Genomic DNA, 23609 nt, shown 5'->3' on the forward strand with positions numbered 1-23609 from the left:
ATTCTTCAAAGACATCAAATTCAGAAAAATGTTAATTATATGAATGTTTCCCATTGTAATGGTAAATTAGGATTGATTAAAGAAGGTCTGTTACTTTTCTATGGTCATTATGCTACTGGGATCGTTGAACTATTTTGATCAAAGGAGTAACACAGCAAATTGGAGTTCTGGGGAAGATCTAGCACCTGTGAGACACTGGAGCCAGGACATCAGTATGGAGGCTTAGCAGCATAAGAGCTGCAGATGAGAAAAGAACGCTGAACCAAGATGCTGGTCATGGGAAAGGAAACTAAAGAGTGGGTGGAAGCTATGTCGGAAACTAACGACGCTTCACTTGAGTTGAACATCCAAATTTTCTTGCCCAGGTTGTCCACGAAACCAGGGAAACATCAGCGAGATAGCCAAGTTAGTTTACGGCAATCAACCCCAACCCCAGTGACTCACCCAGATTCTGGATTGATCTTGCTTTCACTAGTACCATATCCTCACTGAAAACTTTGTACAGAAGTTTAAACACTTTTTTTAAAGTATTATTTCTTAAATTAAAAACCTTACTTTGAGGAGTGTTATATAAAGTTTGGGGAAGACTTTCCATGTTGACAATCAGCCTCACTTCCAACCTGGTAACCCAATCTGTTAGAACTCACCAGCTAACTCACCAGCCCACATTTTCATCTCTTCAGATAGATACTATATATGACATAAAAGTTTTAACACTTAAGACATCTGTTGAAACAGTCATCAACAATTTAACTGAACTAGGGAAAAAATGTACAAAAAAGCACTCTTCTCAGTGAGAAATCATGAGCTATAACAAAAAAACCTCCACTTAGTAAGAAAATGAGTATATTCAAGTGTTTTAAACTAAACTGATTTATGGTCAATTACCTAATTCTACCCAAGATATTAACTTTTGTATTATCAGTATTTATCAAAATTAGCTAATAAATGTTACACTGAGATGAACAGAGCACAGAAAGCACATGGAGTTCTCTGAAGTACAATAAAGGGTGATTTTATTTTGTGACTTATATGGGATGACTATTTCTTTCAAAAGGGGGAGCTATCAAGTGTGTAAGGGAAATCTTGGTCTAAGATACTAAGAAGCTTTATAAACACTTCATGTTTCATATGGTTTGCAATATTCAATTAATCAAATCCTTTTCCTTTTTTCCTAATCGTCCTCTTTGGCCTCTCATTCAGGACATTATTATACTTAAAAATATAACATGACTGGTTTCAAAGTGGAGCTGTATGACAGACAAACTATAGTAAAACCTTATGAAATATATTAGTCCAGAGTCTTCAACTGTACTCTGTCGTATACTAGCTATACGACAGAGTACAGGACTCTGTATCTGAAGGACAGTATCTCTGTCCAAAAGAACCAGATACTCCTTTTGGAGACTGACAGTCCACTGGCTAATGTAAGTCCTAGTGAACAGATATTATATACTATGATGCAACATCTCCCAAACTTATTTGACCACGGGTATTTCATTCAAAAGGAAAAACTGTTTAACAAAACACACTTTAGAAAAAACACACTTAACATATTCACTTGTAAAATCTTGAAAGGTTTAAAAATATATGTAAATGATATAGATAATCACTAATAATTCAACTTTAATTGCTTTCAAAGTTGTTCATTGTGTATTCTAAATAATCCATCTTCTATCTGGAAGAAAGATCTAGATTTGATCATTTTTCAAGGACAATTTGTTGGCTATGTATATTTACCATCTGGCTATCTACAATTTATTTACCAACTGTCAAAAGTGGTTGGTGCTTACCACAAAACAAGGGTGATGAAAATTAAGAACAACAAACAAGATACAATTATATCTTGCTGGTCACAAGAATATGCATAATTATAATCTTCATTTTAACAGAATTAAAAGTTGACAATTGGGGTTCAATATCAACTATGTTTCAACAAATATAAAAGCAGATTTCAGACTATCAGACATTACCACATAATTATACCTGAATGAAAGAACTTTTAGTATTTATAAATAAAAGTTAGGTAGATTTAAAATCTCAATTTAGAGGAAAAAATAATATGTGATTATGTGAAAAATGACTAGCAACCAACAATTACTAATAATTTTATAGCATTTTTATTTAATAAGTATAATGTTTTAAAGATTTCCTTGCTGAAATTATAAGAAAGAATAAGCAGAGTAATTAAAATAAAAGAGAAGTAGAATGATTAAAATAAAAACTTCATCACTAGATTTTCTGAACATAATCAGAACAGAAGGAAAAGGAGTTAGTATTATCACTGTGCCAACCATATTATGCTTACAGGTAGAGGACAAATCTGGTTCAAAGTTGCCATCCCCCTTTTGAAACATCATGGCCCATTAAAACACCATGAATTTAGGATGGTCTATCTGCTATCTCTCTTCCAAACAACTAATTACGAGCGCAATAATCAATCACCGTGCCTTTTCCCAGTTTACTTGTAGTTCTTCTGCCCATGCATAAGCAGCATAAGGTCCAAGAGCTTAAGACATGACAAATTCATTTAGGCTGTAGCTATACTAGAAAACAAGCAAGTTAATCCAAGTAGAATTAGCCACTCACTCATCTCTTTCTGTTGCACTGCCCACCTACTTATGACAATTTAATCAGATTTTTAAATCATTTCTCAGAAATGCTGCTATAGTATCATTTGCCTTATAAGAGGTAACCATTTTATATAATTCAAAAAGTAATCACTGACTTATACTATAATAAGCCCACAATAACCAAATATACTTCTATTTTTCCTCCAAACAATAATTAACTTTTTTTATCTGAAATCAGATTGCTATTTTCGGTTTTCTATTAACTATCCATTTTCCCTTGTTTTTGGTAAAAACAAATTAAGCATCATCAACATAAATACTATTCTTTCAAACATCTCAATCCCTCTCTCCAGAAGTAATCTACTCCTGTGAATTCTCAAGAATATTGCTTGTGTTTTTCTTATGGCATTTAACCTCTTTCTACTGTTTGATTTTATTTACCTATCTATATTTATTCTTTCCCTGTAAGTTCCTTAGCTATGAGATTGTATCCTATTCACTTAAACAAACAAACAAACAAACAAAAAACACTGCCTAATGAAGTAATTTGCACAGATAAAGCACAAAATGCAAATCTGGTGATTATAAGCTAATTGGTAACTAAGAAAGGACTGTCTGAAATATATTAAAGTCACGATGATTAAGCCTTAAGAACTCAGGAAAAATATTCTCACCGTCTGTCTCCAAGGATTGAGTCTCTGCTTTCTGAGAAAGGAAACTGAGAAGGCTGTTGAAAAGTAGCTCTGATGCCATTTGGAGTCTTCAGATTCCCCACTCCTCCTTCAATCTAGTGTGTATCTTAAGAAGAGGAAAAAGATAGTTTGGCATCAATTCCAGACCAGATTCTGGAATATCTTTTGTGAAGTTCTGTAAACTTTTCTCAGTATCTTTTCTTGTTCAAGTTCAATACAGAAAGAGTCATTTGACAGAGAAATATGGACTGTTTATGAAATATAAATTGATCACTAAAGGAAAGCAAAAGGTTTTTGGTTTCTAGATAATACATTTACTTGATAAAAGTAGATGCTTCAAGAAAACAAACTGTGAAAAAGGTTTATAGTTGCTAGGATGCACTTATTAACCTTTGTTAATTTCAAATTTCTATCAAACTAATTCAATTAAGTTACATGTAAAAATTCTAAATCCTCCCAAGGATATATTTCCAAATTTTTTTTAAAAAGGAAGAAAAAAAATAGCTAGTTTCTTTCCTATTAAGCTTGTCTGTTTCAAAATACTACCTATGTAACCTTCCCAGCACAAAATTTGGTAATAAATATCAAATGTTTTATGGCCATAGAAAGACTTGTACACCAATGTCCAAAGCAGTTTTATTTTTAATAGCCAAAAACTGGAAACAACTCAAATGCCCATCAACAGGTGAATGAATTATGGTATATCCATACAATGGAATATTTACTATTCAGCAACAAAAAAGGATATACTATTGATATAAACAACAACATGGATGAATTTCAAAACAATTATGCTGAGTGCAAGAACCCAGACAAAAAGGAATACATACTGTGACTCCATTTGCATAAAAATGTAATAAATGCAAATTAATCTACAGGGAGAGTAAACAGATCAGTGGTTGCCTGGGGATAGCAGGGTGGAAAGGTACAAGAAGAAGGGATTACAAAAGAGTATTATCTTAATTGTGGTGCTGATTTCATGGGCGTACACACATGTCAAAAGTTATCAAGCTGTATGCCTTAAATATGTGCAGTTTATTATATGTCAATTACATCTCAATGAAGCGAAAAGAAATCATATTTCTTAAAATGTTGTATACCCCTTGATGTAGCAATTCCAAGTATAGGATTTATCCTAATTGGAAAAAAAAAAAAATAGAGGATATGTACAAATATCTAGCTATAAGCATATCATTATGTACTACATAACCATTAAAATGTTATATAAGGTAATTAAGTTTCATGGAATAATATACTATATTATATATTACGTGATAAAAACAGGAAACATGTTCAGCATAACTGAATTTCTGTTTTAAAATTATACAAAAATAGATATAGTAATTATTTTTGCAGAACTGATTTTTTCTTTTCTGTTTTCCTGATTTATATTTTCTAGTTTCTTTACAATAAATGTGTATTACTTTTGTAATAAATAAAACAAATTAAAGGATGAAAACAGCAACAGCCTACCACTGTCCACTCCCTAGTATATGTATAAAACAAACACTCCTAGGATGTAGTGCACATTACAGATTTCTGGGGTATCATGTCACCCTCACCAGCGACCTACCAAACAATAGTGAGAAAAGGGCAGGTCTGACAGGATGAAATGGAGTCACAATTAGTAAGCTACATGCTTTACCAGTTACAAAGCACTTTCCTGGACATGACCTCACTGAATCTTCATAACTCAGTGAAACAAGCAGAGAAGGCATTACCCCATTTTATGGAGGAGAAACAAACAGTGTGCAGGGCTGATTAAGTGTCATGCCCCAAATTATAGATCCTGGACTCAAACTGAGCCTTGAGTATAAATTCTGATAGGACTTCTGAGAGAGCAGGGAAAAATCACTTCCGATAATCTATAACTACAAGGCAGTACTTTACCCGTGAACTTAAAAATAACCATATTTACAATCAATTTAGTATTTCTATTAGAATGTGCCAGGGGCCTTGGAAATGTCCTAAATTCCCAGTCCCCAACCTCAGAAGCTATACCCAAGACAATCCCATCTTGCCCCTTGTCAATGTTATAATTGTTCAATTTTTAGTCACATTTCTTTCCTTCTTGAAAAAAACATGTATTACCTTTTGTTTTCAAGTTGGAAAAGAAAGTAACCATAACTATATTTATGGATGCTGGGAGGAGTAACCTACAAGTTGATGTCAAAAGGTCTAACTTAATTTACTTTAAAATACCACCTTTTGGGGCTTCCCTGGTGGCGCAGTGGTTGAGAGTCTGCCTGTCAATGCGGGGGACACGGGTTCGAGCCCTGGTCTGGGAAGATCCCACATGCCGCGGAGCAACTAGGCCCGTGAGCCACAACTACTGAGCCTGCGCGTCTGGAGCCTGTGCTCCACAACAAGAGAGGCCGCGATAGTGAGAGGCCCACGCACTGCGATGAAGAGTGGCCCCCGCTTGCCGCAACTAGAGAAAGCCCTCCCACAGAAACTAAGACCCAACACAGCCAAAAATAAATAAATAAATAAATAAATTAAAAAAAAAAAAAAAAGAAGTTGCAAAATGTAATTAAAAAAAAAAAATACCACCTTTTGGGCCGTTATCTTTTTTGGCACATGAGCAGACAAGAAATAGTCTCTAAACAGGCATATTCACCAAAAAAAATGACCAATTCCTGACAAGAGTAAAAGTAAATATCTTCAGAGGAGCTGGCTGGTATCTGCTGACAAGGCCTTGAAGCATAAGGAACCCTTCCTGCTACCACTCTTACCAGCACTCCCGGGACTGTGAGAAACCTAAACAAAAGGTAATGACCGCTCTCATATACTGGGCAGTTACTATTAACAGACACTGCACTAAACCCTTTATATACAACCCTATGAGATGATGATTATAACCCTCATTTTATAGATGAGGAAACTGAGCTTAAGTTACCCCAAACCACAAAACTAGTAAGAACTGAAAGTGGAATTCACACTCTGGTATATTTTACTTGAAAACAAGACAGGGCCTTGGCAGTTCTCTGGAACGTAATTCCTGACTTTTTTCTAGTACTACTCACTTACCATAGTCTCAATTTGGGTAGTGCAAAACACCTGGTAATAGTACATAAAGTTCACGAGTCTACATTTTTCCATGTAGAGAGGGAAAAATATTCAGTGCCCACAGTTTATGTCTGATACTTTGCCACATTCTAGAATTGTTTTCATGGTTGGTCTCTATTAAAGCATTATTATAACCCTTTTGAGCTAAAGATATGACCACAGGGAGGATAAATTAGAAGAATACTTAAATAAAAATTAGCAAAAGATAATATAAAATAAACCACTATCATAGATTATTAGGAAATGGAAAAATTAGCCTTAAATCCAAATCAATGAAATATGCCCGATGTGTTGTAAATCATGTAGGAAGGAAGCATGTCTATGAATAATAAAACATTCAAATAACTTTCTTACAATTATATTGTGGAGTATTATGTAATCATTAAAAGATACGTTTCCAAAGAATATTTCGTGACATGATACAATGATCAGAATATGACTGCCAAGAAAGCAAGATACTAAACTATATATTTGATATTAGAACAAATTATAGGGGCAAGGCACTGTGCTAGGTATTGGAATTACAAAGTGAACAGGACAAGTGCAATCCCTAGTGCTGAACTACTTACTCTTCACTTTATTCTTTGTGTGACTAAGGCCTCCAGGTTTTTTAGATACCAGCTTTTCCTCATCTCCTCACAGGAGCTTTTCCTCACCATTTTATACAAAGTAGCTTCTTCTCTCTCTCTCTCTTATTTTGTTTAAACTCATTATTTTGTTTTCTGTTTCCTTCATTTCTTTTTTGTCTGTGTCTATTGAGATAATCATGCAGTTTTGTCCTACATTCTTTTGATAAGGTATATTACATTAGTTGATTGTTTCAAAGTGAAGTAACCTTTCCTTTCTGGTACACATGCCTAAAACTGATAGCATACTTACTGGTGAAAGACTGAATGCTTTCCCCCTCTAACACTAGGGAAAAGGCAAGGATGACCGGCTCTAGCCACTACTATTCAACACTGTACCAGAGATTCTACTCAGTGCAATCAGGCAAGAAACATAAAGACATACAGATTGGAAAAGAAAAAGATAAAAAACTCTTTATTTGCAGGCAACATGATCCTGTATGTAGATTATCCTAAGGAAGCAAACAAAACAAAACAAACAAACAAAAAAAGCTATTAAAATTAAGAAAGTTTTGAAAGATTGTAGGATACAAGATCCATGTATAAAAATTAATTGCATTTTTATATACTAGCAACAAACAATCTAAAAATGAAATTTTAAAAATTCCCCTCACTCACAATAGTAGCAAAAAATAAAAGACTTACGAATAAATTTAATTTAAAAATGCAAAAGCCATACACTTAAAATCCAAAACACTGTTAAGAGACATTAAAGGTCTAAATAAACAAAGATCCATTCCAAGTTCATGGACTGGAAGACTCAATATTGTTAAGATGGCAATTCTCCCTAAACTGATCTATCAAAATCCCATCATGCTGTTTTTTGTAGAAATTGATCCTAAAATATATGTGATCATCTAAAGAACCTAAAATATCCAAACGATATTGAAAAGGCAGATTAAAGTTGAAGGACTTTACCTAATTTCAAAACTTACATAAAGCTCTAATAACCAACACAGTGTGATACTGGCATAGAGATAGACATTTGGATAATGAAACAGAATAGATAGCCCAGAATAAATTCTCACATTCATTGTCATTTGATTTTCAACAAATGTGCTATGGCAATTCAATGGGGAAAAAAGTCTTTTTAATAAATGGCAGGAACAGCTGGATATTCACATGTAAAAATAAACTGATAAATAAGTATAAACATTTATCTCACAACATACAAAAATAGTAACCCAAAATAGATCATAGCTCAAACTGTAAGAACTAAAACTACAAAACTTCTAGAAGAAAGCCTAAGGGAAAAAAAAAATCTCGTGACCTTAGGTCAGGGAAAGATTTCCTAAATATGACAATAAAAGCTCAATCCATTAAAAAAATGGACTTCATCAAATTCTCCAAAAGACACAATTTAGATAAAAGACAAGCCCCATAATGGGAGAAAATATCTGCAAATATTTTCTATATATATTCTTTATCATGTATACATGATAAAGAAATGGTATCCAGCATATTAAAAGCCTTAGCCCTCAAGAATAAGACGATAAATCAGTTTTAAAAAACAGGCTAAAGATTTGAAGACTTCACCAAAGATACATGAATGTTTAGTAAATACACAGAAAGATGCTCATCATCATGACCTATTAGAGAAATGCAAATAAAACTACGAGATTTCATTATACACCCACTAGAATAGATACATATTTTTTTAAAAGGCTGAATAATTCAAAGGTTAGGGAGGATAGGGAGAAACTGAAACCTTCACACATTGCTGATGAGACATAAAATAAAATAGCATAGCCTCTTTGGAAAACAGTTTGGCAGCTCCTTAAAAAGTTAAACATAGAGTTACTATATAACCCAGAATTCTTACTCCTAGGTATAAACAGAAGGGAAAACTTATGTCCACACAGAAACCTATATATGCATGCTTACAACAACATTATTCAAAACAGCCAGAAATTAGACGCAACCTATGTGTCTATCAACCAATGAATAACAAAATGTGATAATATTCAATACAATGGAATATCATTCAGCCATAAAAAGGAATGAACTACTGATATATGCTACAATATAGATGAATCTTGCAAATTATTATGCTTAGTGAAAGAAGCCAGTCACAAAAAAACATGTATTATATGATTCCATCTATGTGAAATATCCAGAATGGGCAAATTCAGAGACAGGAAGTAGATTAGTAATCACCTAGGGCTGAAGATGGAGGAGGATAGGAGTGACTGCCAATGGGTATGGGGTGCCTTTTAGGTTCATGAAAGTGTTCAAAAATTCAATGGTGGTGTTGGCTGCACACCCATGTGGCTATAAAGAACACTTTAAATGGGTAAATTTTATGGTATGTAAATTATCTCAGTAAAGCTGTAAAAAAACCAAGATGATTAGCTAGTAATTATTAAAACATCAAAAGTAATTTCAGAGTAGAAACCTGGACTTCTAATCTGACTTACTTGCTTTTGAGCACGTCTGACATTTAATCTGAACAGGTTTTAGTATTCAACTAATTGTAACTAAATATAAATCACATAAAAAAATCAACTGTGTTTTTACACACCAGTAACAAACAGAAAATAACATTTAAAAAATATCCAACAAGAAAATGTATCTAAAGAACAGAAGTAACTTGTAAATATTGCAAATTCTATACAGAGAAAATATTGGAAGACATTATTAAATACAACCTAAATAAATGGGATGACATACCATGTTCCTGATAGAAAGACTAATACTATAACGTGGTAACTCTCCTCAAACTGAACCAATACATTGAATGCAATGCCAATCAAAATCCAAAGGTTTTATAAGATGATTCTAAAATTTACAATGGGACAGCAAAAACCCATAAGAGACAAGCCATCCAACAAGAAAAAGCATACTGTACAGAATGTGCTCTACCTAGGTGGAGACTTATTTTAAAGCTTTACCCATTAAGTTAGTGTGCTCCTGGAAAAGAGACAAACCGACCACTGGAGAAGAAACAGACCTTCACACATAAGGAAAATGATATTTAATAAAAGTTGCATTGCAGACCACTGAAGTAAGGAGGAATCATTCAATAGTAGTGAAACAACTGGTTATTCATTTGGGGGGGGGGGAAAGGAATTGGATCTCTACTATATAATATATAAAAAATAAATTCCAGAGGAATTCAAGTTTTAAGGAGAGAAATCAAGTCTCTAACATTTTTAAAACAAAATATAAGAGATATCTTTATGAACTCAGCGTAGCGAAGGTTTTCTTAGGACATAGAAAGGGTTAACTATAAAGCATATGATTAATAACTTCAACTGCATCATACTTAAAAACTTCCATTCATCAACAAATACAACAAAGAAAAGAGAAAAGATAAACTACAATACCACAAAGCACGTTGCCAAGAAAGATTTTGGTATCCAGAATATGTGTGTGTGTGTGTGTGTGTGTGTGTGTGTGTGTGTGTGTGTGTGTGTGTGTGTGTGTGTGTGTGTGTGTGTGGTATAACATTTTAATTAAAAATGCAAAGGGGCATCCCTAATAGGGGGAGTCAGAGCCCAAGCAGGATGAGGCAGGTGTCCATGGTGGAGGGAGGGGACAATGTGGAAGGGTGGTTTAGGGTGGGCAGAACCCTGCACGGCAGTGGTCCAACGATGGGTGTCAACGCCTGACCAGGGTGCCCATAAAAAGATGCACGATGCACCATGCTGTGCAATGTAGGAATCCAAGTGGGGTGAGGAGGGCTTCCACATATGTGGCTTTGAAGCTCAAATAGAACTGTGGGGTGGTGGAGGGTCAACGGAAACGGCAGATCGACCACAGACAGGGAGACTGATCAAATAAGTAAGTAAATTTAGGATAACAATAGGCAAGTTTCCCACTGTTAGGAGGTACAAAAAAGGGAAAAAATGTGGTTTAACTCTATAATGTGGGGATGAAATTGGAGGTAGCAATATGGTCGAGGAATGACATGTCAAAAGGACACAGAAGCCAACTTGAAGGGGATCCCACCGGCTAACTCAGGGTAAGATGAGCAGCAAAATAAGTAGCAATAGTAATGCATTATAGCTCATCGAATAACACACAGAAGCATGTACTCACAGTGATACAAATAAATTAATTAATTAAATGAGAGTCTGACCAGGAAGGGGATATTTACAGTTTCAAAGCACCTTCACACAAAATAATTACTAATTACAGAGGAAAAATGAGTAATTTCACAGTAGAGAAACCTGGCCAACATCCTCTGAATCAAGTAATCCAAGTGAACTTCAACAGTAACAGGTCAAAATGAAACCAGGTGCCACCTTACAAGATGAGAAGAGAAGACACAGTGTAACATCAGTGATATTCCTGCCAAATATTCATAACCTACATCTAATCATAAGGCAACAGCAGACAAACCTAAAGGAAGAGACATTCTATGAAATAACTGGCCTACATAGTCTTCAAAAGTGCCAAGGTCTTGAAAGTCAAACAAAGGCTGAAGAATGGTTTCAGATTGAAAAAAAGACTAAAGAGATGTGACAAGTAAAATGCAAGGCGTGATTCTAAATTGGAACCTTTTACTATAAAGGACATTATTGGGACGACTTTTGAAAAGTGAATGAGACCTGAGGATTAGATGGTAGTAATGCATCAGTGCTAATTTCCTGATTTTAATGGTTTTTATTGTGGTTTTTAGGAAAATGTTCTTGTTTGTAGGACATATACACTCATTTATTTAGGGGTGATGGAGCATCAAATCAAATCTTCAGGGAAAAAAATGTATCTTTACTGTACTTGCAACTTCTCTGTAAGTGTGTTATTTTAAAATTTAAAATTTTTTAAAAATAACTGCATTTAATGCATGATCTTAAGTACATTAATGGACAAAAGACATGAACAAGCATTTTGTGTAAGAAAAATACCAATGTTGAGTATCACATGAAAACATGTTCAACTTCATCAGCAATCAGAGAAAAGCAAATTAAGACCATAATAAGATGCTATTTTGCAGCCACTAAATTAGGAGAAGTTAAGAAGCCTGACAATTCTGAGTTTTGGCAATGATTTGGCTCAACAGGAGGTTCTGATACATTGCTAGTGGAAGGTAAATTGGTCCAAAGACTTCAGAAAACAATTTGGCATTATTTCATACAGTTGAAAATTCTCTATGCTTCTACTCTTAGGTATTTATCCTCAAGTCTTGCACATGTACACCAGTACGCATACAAATGATTGCTGATACACACACACAGACACATCTGTATCAATGTATAGATACATCGAAATAGATATATCAAAAATGAATAAAACAAGCAAACAAAAATCCAACAACAATAACCCAGATGTCCACCAATAGGACAGTAAATAAATTCATACAATGGAGTATTACTCAGCAGTGAAATAAATGAACTACAATTATGTTCAACAATATAAATAAATGTCAAAGAAACACAATGAATGAAAAAAAAGTCTCAGAAGACTACACACAGTATGCTACCAATTTTACAAAACTTAACAAAAAAGTAAAATTAAACAGCATACTATTTAAGAAACCATGTGAGAATAAAAAGAAAGTAAATGATTAACACAAAATTGAAGAGTAGCTGGGGGTCAGGGAGGGCAGTAAGGGTAAAGGTATAGGCAAGGAGAGGCACATGCTGACAGATGCAACTGTATCAGTAAAGTTCTGATCCCATGCTGGTTGGTGGGTTCTCAGGAGATCACTTTGATATTGTGCTTCATAATTTAAATATATTCCTTGTTTATATCATTCATGTTTACATAATAAAAAAGTAAGCTGCTATAAGAGTTTTACTTTGACAAGAATCTGTTTAGGCAAGCATCTTAATCATTTGCACATATGAACAAATGCTAACTGCTAGGCAACAGATTTTGCAAACTCTCCTTTTTTTAAAAAACAAAAGCAAAGGAGAATATAAAGAAATACACTCCAAAGAACTTGAAAGTAAATTTGTAGATTAAAAACTTATAGCTTGGTCAATCAAAGAATGAGGCTAATTCGTATCTACCATCAATTTGGTCTCAAATAAAACTAACATAAATGCTTGCTTAATTACTGTAAATTTGCAGAACTCTCTCATGAGAGATGGTCATTTTGCAAAAATTACTTAACATGAGAAATAGGTAAACTGAAGTAATTCAGTACACTTCATGTTCTGAACAAACAGATTTCCCCTCTAAATATACACATTTTCCCTCACTGGTCATATAGGCCAAAGGTCATATATTCACCATGATTGGCCAAAAGTGTGATGAGGAAAGCCTCATCCATTTTAAAGAGCAATATTTCTTTGCTCAATAAATAATTTCTTGTATTTATTACACAGTACTTTTATCTGACAAAACAATTATAATTCCGTTTTCTCAACAACCTCACATTATGGATAGGGCACATTTTATCAAGCGATGCCAACTACTTCATGTCCCATAATTTTTTTAAGTTTTTAAATAAATTAGAAATGATAATGTTCTAAATCAAATTTTCTACCTAAATATTTCTTGAGCACTTATTATATGAAAGGTACTTTACAAGGTGCTTCTCAGCATTTTATGTGATGCATGCAGATTGAAAACCGTAGCTATGTGCGGCATCCTTGTTAAATGTAAATAAGTGCAATAATCTGGTTAAAAGACATCTTGGACTAATCCCTCTTCAAAAGAAAAGCCATTCATACGGATAAACTCGCCTAAGATATATTGTACTGATCTTTCCCCTGACTTGGACCACTACTGAACAATACGCCTGCGCATTAGCTATAGGCTGCACAATACTGAGGAAGTTGGGGTGTGGGAGGATAACCTGGGCAGTTAACAACACATGTCTTTAGAAGGATCACTTATTGCATCACGTTCAGAGTAAACAGACATACACTAAATCTGTACCATCGGTCCTTGTGGTATATTTCTTTTTTTAATGTGTATTTTTTTTTTAATGTGTATTTTTAACATGATTTGGGGCTTCAAAACTGAGGTACTGACTCAAGGAATAAATATATTTAATATGCAATTTTTGAAACTAAAATATAGTAGGCACTAAATAAATGCTCAGTGTATAAATGTTTCTTTGAATACTCTATTTTAAAATTAGTTCCAGTGTTTCCCTGTATTTGTTCAATGGAACGTAAAATAGTCCTCCCCCTGCATAACACTTTATTTCCCCCTTTTGCATTCTCTCCTTATTGCTGTTGTTTGAATATGTATACATTTTTAAAGCCTTTTCCTGTTATTAATGGCCAAAGTCATCCTTTTAAAAAATATATATTGATCTGTCTTCAAGAAATATTTATATACATAATTGTTTATTGGACATGTCAAATTTAATATGTCAATAACTGAGTTCTTGTTCTTCCTAATCTCAGATAATATCAACTCCATTCTTCTAATAGTTCAGGCCTCAAACCCTGGCTGCCATCCTAGAGGCCTCTCCTCTTCCCACAGCTCACATCCAATTCCTCAGCACATTCTGTGGGCTTTCCATTAGAAATATTCAGAATCCAACTACTTCTTACTGCTCCCATCCTAGTCACCATCATTCCTCCTCGATTATTACAAAAGCTTCCTAACTGGTTTCCTTGCTTCTGTTTTTAATGCCCCTTTGGTCCATTTAACACAATGGCCAAAGTGATTATGTAAAAATGTTACGCTGGGTCACTCCTCTGCTCAAAACTGTCTAGTGGCTTCCCCCTCTGACCTCACGTCCTGAGATCCTTCCTTATTCACCCCACTCCAGCCACAGGGCGTTTAACTGGAACATTCTTCTCCCCAGAGAGCTGCATCATCAGCTCCCACGCCAACTCAGCCTTTACGCAAGGCATCTTCTGGGTGAGACTTCCCTGGACATAATCTGAAATTGCACACACACCCCATCCCACACCTCCCATGTTCCCTTCTCTAATTTTAATTTAGCACTTGTTAATAAGAGGTCATGAAATTGAATTGCTTTGTATTTTTGTCTATCTCACCAATAAAATGTAAGCTCCAAGGGGCCAGCGGTTTTTCCCCTTCTGTTCACTGCTCTACCCTCAGAGCCTCCCCCTTTCTTACTTGCTGGCAGAACACTCACCCTCTTACCCTTAGAAGGTGGATATTGATTAGGTCAAGCTGCTTAAGGCAAGTAATGTTTACTCTGCCAAAAAGGGGTTTAGGCACAGGCCTATGATACAATTATGGCCAATGAAGTTTACTAGAAAATGTTTCTCCCCACTTTAAAAAAAAAGTAGCATGGAAAAATAGCTATCTTGCAACCATGAAGAGTGACATTGTCAAAACGCTCAAGATGGCAGAGAAGAAATATGGAAAATACCTTGTGGGTCCTTGATAACATTATTATGACAATTAATTAACGACCAGTACTCTAAACTTCCTGTTGGGTGAGACAATATACTCCTTACTGTTTAAGCTGTTTTTAGTAAGGTCTTCTATTACTTATATCTTAATCAACACAGAAACATTTTTCAAATATTCAGTTTCCCGAAATGCGTTAAGTTGAGCTAAAGTGAAGATGGATGTCGGATGTTTTCTCCCTTTTTTATGCTGCATGCCTAGAGAACATGTCATATGACAATAAACAAGATCTCTCAATGTGAATCATATTTTCTCATAGGAATGACTGTATAAACAATGCGTTTGTTCTTAACTAAGAATTGAAAATAAACATATAACCAAAGCAAAGGCATTCCAAATACAGAGCTTTAAAATACTTCAAATAATAAAATTATATTCTAAACCACTATATGCCTAGCCAGATTCTGCAAAACTATTAGTGCTCACCCAAAGAAAGGAAGAACGGGAAGGAGAGAGAGAAAATTAGGTGGTAAGAAGGGAGGTGAGGAGGTCCCAAGGACAAATAAAATCAGATGATGAATTAAATAAAATAATGATGTTTCCTTTGTGTGTGAACACACACTGGAAGGCAGCCACTCATTCATTTGAGATGCACCCCTTTGTCCCTGATTGGAAAAGAAGGTGGGTTGAGAGTCAGTTACCGTTTGAGTCAAAGGGCTTAGAGTCATCAGGTTTTGCTTTTTAACTCAAAGCCAACCCATTAGTCGTTAACAAAGCCCAAACTACAGCTATTCAAAACTAATAACTCTTCATGTTCTCAGTATAACAACCTACCAAATCATACTGTCTCCTCATAAAAGTCTTATAAACTGAAAATTCCTATAAGGTAAAATCCCTATACCACTGAATAACTTACTCTAGACATACTGGGCCCAAAATAGAGGATATAAAAAATTAACTTTATATAGAATACACTTAACTCTATCCTAAATATTATACCTATAATATATGGTAATTATATAATTAGCAATCTTTTATTAGCTGTCATTTTGAAAAATTATTGGATGAATTACAGCTCTAAATAAAATTACTGAAAGCTGTTGAGAAAAGCAGAGATTTCCTTTAAAATCTTCTCACCATATTTTACAACAGTAAACAAAAGCAATACAAATTATTGTGTTGGTGAAACTTCAAAAAGTAGTCATGAATCAACTTAACTGAGGACTTTAATGCAGAAAGTACATCTGATCATCCTAGGGTTGACTATTATTGACCTCTGGTACAATCTTTGCCTCTTCCTGCTCTACCTTGTTTTTCCTTTGGGTCACTCCACATACAGGAAATGAAACAGGAAGGAAAGCAGATGCACGAATAAAGACTGGATTAAAAGTACAAAGCCATGGAGTGACCACAAAAATGGATGCTGTCGTAGGCCATTCAGGGTGTTATAATGGAATACCATGGGCTGGTATTCTATTATAAGACAATAGAAATTTATTACAGTTTTGGAGGCTGGGAAGTCCAAGATCAAGCAGAGGGCGGATTGCCGGGGGAGAGCCTGTTTCCTGGTTCACAGACAGCCATCTTCTCACTATACCCCATCTTCTCACTATACCCCATCTTCTCACTATACCTCACACGGTAGGAGGGGAAAGGGATTTCTCTTGAGCCTTTTTATAAGCATTAATCCCGTTCATGAGGGCTCTTCCTTCATGACCTAATTACCTCCCAAAGGCCCCACCTCCTAAAACCATCACCTTGGGTGAGTGGGTGGGAGCGCTGTTAGTATTCCAACATATGAATTTTGCGGGGGACACACATTCAGACCGTAGCAGATGCAGTGTAAACATCTATTTTTACAAAACATAAACTAGGTGCCATTTTTGCTACAAGAGATTCAGAGCATTGTAGTATTTTATTTTAATGTAAGTCTTTTATTTTAATGTAAGTCAACTAAACGTTATACAAATAAAAAGAAAAAAGCATTTACTCCCAAAATTCCAACATTAACCATTCAATCAAAAAAAATTAGGAACTATATTTCCCACAAGTACTCAAGGCTGTGTCCAAAAGTTATCTATCTGTGGCCTAAAAAGAACAGCTAAAGATGACTACAGACCATGTGCCAGGAACTGCATTGTGCTTTCTATGGTTTAATTCCTTTAATTTTCAAAACAACCCTGTAAAATTATCCCCATTTTACAGATGGGAATGCTGAGCCTTAGGAGGCAAGATTACTAGCCCAAAGCCAACAGTCACTAAATAAGTGGCAGAGTTAGGATTCACACTTGTTCAAAACCATCACACACACACCACAGTGTCTCAATCAATCCTTGTTAAATTCAATCCACTTACCTGTAAATACTGCTTTGACTTGAATATGGTTTTCTAAAGACTTTTTAAAAGTCACAAATATATTTCTATATTTTAATGACTCTCAACATGGAATGCAAGTTTTTAAAACAACTATTTGGAGGGTTAATTCCCAGCTATTATGATTAACTTTTATTAACTAGATGGCAAATAATACCAGTTATTGACAACAGTGTTAAGTCATGTATTATCTCCTTTAATTGTTACCTATAAAATAGATATTATGTAACTTTACGGATGAAGCAACTAAGGCTCAGGACAGTGGAGTGGGTTGCCCAAAGTCATACAGCAGGTCAGGAGTACACCATGATTCCGATTCAGGTCAGTATGCCTCTACAACGCATTCCACAGACCACTGCCCAATAAAGGCTCCACCGTGGCAAACCAGTTGCCTTGGTCAATTTGTCTCCTGATCATTTCATGAAAAACTAATAGTCTATTTTTAGATCACCAGTCAAATTTTCTGCACCTAGAGCTACGCTGAAGACACAAATATATATACTAGTCCTTACGGCCCCCACTAGCCTCTTTAAATAAAAATACATTTCTAGGGTAGACTAGTTTCTGGCAATTTCTATGAACAAATTCACCAAAAACGGTTGACCCTTGTTTGGAACTACATGGGTCCACTTACGTGTGGATTTTTTTCGATAAATATATTGGAAATTTTTTTGAGATTTGTGACAATTTGAAACAGCTTCAGACAAACCACCTGGACTAGAAATATCAAAAAATTAAGAAAAAGGTATGTCATGAATGCATAAAATGTATGTAGATACTAGTCTATCCTTACATAGGCATAAGGTGATATTTAATGTAAAATTAATAATGTGTTAATTTTCTGTTTTATAACTTTGCCTTCAAAGAATCACATTGCTGTACAGTATGCTCCCCGAACATGAGTGCAATACGGTATGCCATAAAAATTTTATAAGGATTCATTCATGAGTGTATAGGCTGGGCTGCCGAGAAACAACTGTGCTGATTACACTAGGCTACCATAAAGCGATCATACTGTTCTTCGTTATCAACGCACGAATTGTTATATCTGTAAATAAATATGAAATTTTCACGTGATCTTTTCATGTTTGATGTCTAATGTTAATAAAGCATACAACATCTATAGCGTTTTACATCATATAAGACAATATTGATGTAGGTACTGACAGACAATTCATCTTAACAGATGATGTAAACTTAGCATATGGATGAATACAGCACAGTACTATGCATTTTCTCTTCCTTATGATTTTCTTAATAACATTTTCTTTTCCCTAGCTTACTTTATTGTAAGAGTACAGTACATAATGCATTTAACATACAAAATACGTGTTAATTGACTATTTTATCGGTAAGGCTTATGGTCAACTGTAGGCTATTAGTAGTTAAGTTTTGGAGGAGTCAAAAGTAATATGAAAATTCTCAAATGCACAGGGTGGGGGGCTGGTGACCCAACTCCTGTCTTGTTCAAGGGTCAACTGTACACTGTTTTTGTTACCACCACAGCATAAGCATCCTGAATTTTCCTTCTTGGAATAAAGCCTGTTAAACCTTTTTGCAGGAAAATCTGTATGACTTTTTAAGTATCAAAAAGCTGAGGAAATGTTGGTACTTTAAAATAAATCTTGACCCAGTAAGAACTGGCACTAGGTCTTTTATTTTCTTGCAGTCAGCAAAAGTACAAATCTATAAAAATTCAAATAGTAGTTAAGGGCATGCATTTTGAAGTACTTACATGTGGGGTGAGTCATTTCACAAACTCATACGTACTGAAAAAAATGTTTTTAATCTGGATATGTGAGCAGAAATCACTTTTAAAACCTATAAATGCTATACAATGAAAAAAAGCAAGTCCATGTGGGGTTTTACTAATTGTTCTCGGGGGGGGGGGGCGGAAATCATTACTGGCTGCTACGCACCTTGCTTTACAGTTCAGATGCATTCAGAAGCTGCTGTTTCTAACCCTGTATTAATCTAGATCTTTGAAAATCAAATGATGGCCAGTTTAATCACCCAGCAAAAACAAGCAACTGTGTATGTGGAGGGGAAGATTAGAGGAAGTGGAGAGAACTGGGTCAGTAGGTGGCAGATGTTAACTGGTTCAAATTTGAAAGGCGTTCAAAAGTATAGACCAGAGTTTATGAAAACTCTTAAAGTGGAGGAGAAACAAAGAAAGAAAAATGCAAAATGTGTGTAAGAAAAGATCCTAATTTAGAAGGGTGTGCTATTGAGTAAACAGTGGTCATCCAAAAACTTATTTCTTTTGAAAAATATAGAATTAACAACATTGTCAATAACATGTTATCTTTCTAGAACGTTACACTGGTGACAACGAACTTTATTTCCTCATTTACTTTGTGGACTATTCCTGTGATGTAGGTTGTATCCTCATTTTACAGAGCAGGAAACTGAGGCTCAGGTTAAGCAATTTGCTAGCAGTCCCCATGGAGAGCTATGGCTCAAATATAAATCTTATGATGCTAAGACCAGCATTTTCCTCATCACATATTGAACTGTGGCCATGATGGTGGCAGCTCTTTAAGTGTCTGCGTAAGAGGTAAAAGAGAAATATATCCCTTGGGTTAATTAGTTTTTTTAATAAAACAAAGAAAGAAAACAACTACTTCTGCCTTCTCTCAGGAGAAAATGGGAATCCTATGCCTAATAAATGTTTTCTTTTAAAATACAAGTTTATAAGCTAGTGACTAGTGATCATGTGATAAGCCTATCAGAATAAAAATCTAAATGCTGAAACTTGAATGTTTTAAATAGTTCACATAGATTTATTTCAGACAATTTTGGTGGGAAAAAAAAAAAGCATGATAATCTTCATTCTACATTAAAGTAACCAAGAGGGAAAGACGTTACATTATTTTGTAGAAGACTTAAGCTAAAATAATAGTATTCTGTGGTCACCAGACTAGGTTTAAACTGGATGTGACTTTGTAACAAATACTGTCATGACGTTTTCACCCTTAACAGAAACTCATGGGAGTACTTAAATAAAATGAAAATGTTATCCATTTCTTATTTCTTGAAATTACCGTGAAAATGGCAGCTTAGCATGAACTCAGTATTAATACAAAAACTCCATGCACATATTTTTAATATACTTGTCAGTGTAACTTTAATAATTTTCACTGTCAGGTTATATGTATTTCTATTAGAATAAACACAGACTTTCTTTCAGAATTTTTGTTTGTAATATAAAGTAAAACCAAGCCTTAAAAAAAAAAAAAAGGCTTAATATTTTCTAAACTTTATACCCTAGGTCATAAAGTAAGGGTTCTTTATACTGACTGCCTAAAAGCATCCAGGCGGCCTGTAAGGTTAACTTCCCAAGCCTCTTTAGAGGTCAAAAGAATGTTATCCAAACTGCGCATCATATTTTGTTATGAGTAAGGAAGACTCAGAAACCACAATCATTGCCTCCTCCTTACAAATTCAGTTTCTGTTACCACTTTGTGTCACCAATATCTGAGCATTTAAATACAGAAGACCATAACAGGCCCACATTTTCAGGGCCTATTTTATGTGTGATGACAGCATTCATGGTTTAAGATGCTGGTCTTATGAAACTCATCTCCCCCTGAACCTCAACCTACCTCTTTCTTTAAGCTAATTTACAGCTATCATCCAGGTATGCATGACATTCAGATTTTGTTTTTGAGGGGAAAAAAATCTCTGAAAGACAGAAACTTCTTCTATTCCAAAATACTGTTCTTAGCACCAGAACTTATCCCCAATCAAATAAAAAGCTTTTCGCAAATTCAGTCCTGTTTAAAACCTGCACTAGCCAGGTAAGCTATTTAGTTTTAAATACTCCTAGGAAATAGAACTGACAGGGATGGGGTCACCTTTAAGAAATTTATGGAAATCTGTGAAAAGATGCCCTTCAAAAAATGTATTTAACCCCAATGTAATTCAGTATGAGGAATTAAGGATCAATTCTGGAAAGTTAACAAAACTTTTAAATTCATTCATCTTTGAAACTGTTGCAGTCCAAAAAGTTAACTCATTACTTTCACCAAAGGCATCTGGATTTTTGTTCTTGTTTCAGATGAACAGTAAAGAGATTTATTAGAATACACATTCAGCTAACATTAAATCAATCTTGCCATCATTCAGGTAAGGAACATTAGAACAACATTCTGTATATTTCACATTAAGTTAAGCCAAAGAAATTTATATACACAACAAAATACAGTTTGGGTATTATCACGAACACTTGTATCAAACTCTGGAACCTACAAATTTTTGACATACACGCTATCGTTTCATCTTCACACAAACCCCATGCAAAAACTACTGCACAATAAGTTTAAATAACTTGCATAATATACAATGAATACAGGATGAATTTTTAAATCCTTTGATTGTCTCTAAAGCTCCAGGGTATACCCTGGAGTTGTTTTTTTCATCAACACTTCAATTTATCACCCTGTATCACCCTGTATATGGGAGGCATCAAGCTGTGCTTTGTAAATCACAATTTTATAAAAGATATGGTCCCTTCCCTTCAGAAGTTTACAATCTTGCTGAAAAGACCAATAAAATAATGTCATGTGAATGGTACTCATCAACTACTGAGAGAGTGCAAGAGGGCATGTGTTCCTTTCTTTAGGGTGATCATACAAATCACAGGATGGGTAGTGTTCTGGTAAAAGAGAACTAGAGACAGAAGAAGATCACAACACATCTAAGATGAAGATGGCAAAAACTGTGGCAGTTTAAGAAGTGTGCAATTAACACGCTCAAGGATTAGGCAAATGGAATATGATGCAGGAGCCGGGTAGAAACAGGACTTGGCCTTTATCTTGTGGGCAAAGGTCTTTGTGTTCAGGGTAATGATTATGTCTTCAGAAAGTTTTATTGTGCTGTAGTGTGTAGAACATATTGGATAATAAAAACTAAAAGGTAAAAGACCAGTTAGAAAGCTACTATAGTAACTGTCTAACAGGTATGAAGTACTAAAGCTTGAATTTAGAAGATGGAAGTGGAAAAAGAAAGAAATCAATCTCATAATTCTTCCTGTTCTAATAAAAATGATTATAGAAATAGTCATATACATGGTCGCCTGCTATCATGTGTTGAATATATAAAGGCATAATATAAAACCAAAAACTTGCAAATAGACTTGCAGGAAAGACTTTGCTTAAGTCATCTCATAAAGTTACCTATCCTATAATGGAATAAACATTATAACATCTCCTTTGAATGTATTCTAGAGTAGCAAATACCATTTCTTAATACTGCAAGTCTTTGTTTACATTTTTATACTATTTTAAAAACATTTATTGTAGATGACCCCAAACTGAAATTTTCAAAAACTACAATTAGAAAATATCTGTATAAAACGGAACGATAACCTATACTTTACTACATAGAAACTACTTCTTAAAAACCACAAGGTCTGCCTGATTCATACTAATTTTAAGATACCAAAATACAATGAATGTCTCTATATTTTACAGAAACACAGGATATCTCTTATAAACGTATTTCTCAAATTGATTACCAATATTTTACGACGAAACGGAAAAATGCATGTATGTATACTCCAAAGATAAATTACCTGACCATAATATTACACTCTATTTGTGGAAAACCTCATATTTACATATTATTTTTAATAGGGATATACATATCAGTTTGATGAATAAACTACTTTCAACTAATTCAAATTATCAAAATGTATTATTACAAATATAACTGAAGATTTTTGTTTTCTCTTCCTTTAAATATTCCCTGCCCCAGAAAGTCCATAAAGGCAAATTTTCAGGAGTGAAAAATAGTGTATCTTCTTCATATATTCAATAAATATTTAGTCAATAAATACTTATGAGCTACTTCTAGATGTCCAGTGTTCTCTTAAACCACTTTATTGAGATATGATGTAGATACAAAAAGCTGTACATATTTAAGGTATACAACTGATGGGTTTAGAGCTAAGTATACATTTGTGAAACCATCACCATTATCAATACCATAAACACATACATCACCTTCAAAAGTTTCCTCCCGCCCTCTTTTTGTGTGATAGG

General features: G+C 34.5%; 1 protein-coding gene across 17 annotated transcripts in view; it reads right to left on the minus strand.

Moving 5' to 3' along the window:
• NRIP1 (nuclear receptor interacting protein 1) overlaps positions 1–23609 on the minus strand; it is a 258629-nt gene that overhangs the window by 210436 nt on the left and 24584 nt on the right. For 11 of the 17 annotated variants that reach the window (XR_009008158.1, XR_009008156.1, XR_009008157.1 and 8 more), the window contains one exon: positions 3248–3371. The exons of the other annotated variants lie outside the window; for them this stretch is intronic. The gene's annotated coding sequence lies outside the window, so the exon portion shown is untranslated. The remainder of the gene's footprint in view (positions 1–3247; positions 3372–23609) is intronic. 17 annotated transcript variants of the gene reach the window in all.

The sequence above is a fragment of the Balaenoptera acutorostrata genome, chromosome 4, assembly GCF_949987535.1.
Source record: "Balaenoptera acutorostrata chromosome 4, mBalAcu1.1, whole genome shotgun sequence".
Classification (NCBI taxonomy): domain Eukaryota; kingdom Metazoa; phylum Chordata; class Mammalia; order Artiodactyla; family Balaenopteridae; genus Balaenoptera; species Balaenoptera acutorostrata.